Consider the following 368-nt stretch of genomic DNA (forward strand, 5'->3'; position numbering starts at 1 on the left):
TATTTCTTTAGAGTTTTGAATCAATCTCTCTTTAAAATGTATTTTAGAAAGCAAGATAATTTTCCTAATTCATACAGTTTTGGCTAGATTTTAATCTTTTTTATTTCCTTAGAGTTTTGAATCAATCTCTCTTTAAAATGTATTTTAAGAAGCAAGATAATTTTCCTAATTCATACAGTTTTGGCTAGATTTTAATCTTTGTGAGCTTCTTTGAATCTAAATAGATTTTTGTGATCACAAGATACGAGAGGGAATCTATGTAGATAGCCCTCTATGTGAATTTTTGGGAGGTTTCAAACTCCATTTTATAATAGTCATTCGTTTAAGAGCCAAGTCTTAAAGTTTACTTGCTTCGTAATATCTTCATT

This window comes from Impatiens glandulifera, chromosome 3 (assembly GCF_907164915.1).
Source record: "Impatiens glandulifera chromosome 3, dImpGla2.1, whole genome shotgun sequence".
Taxonomy (NCBI): Eukaryota; Viridiplantae; Streptophyta; class Magnoliopsida; order Ericales; family Balsaminaceae; genus Impatiens; species Impatiens glandulifera.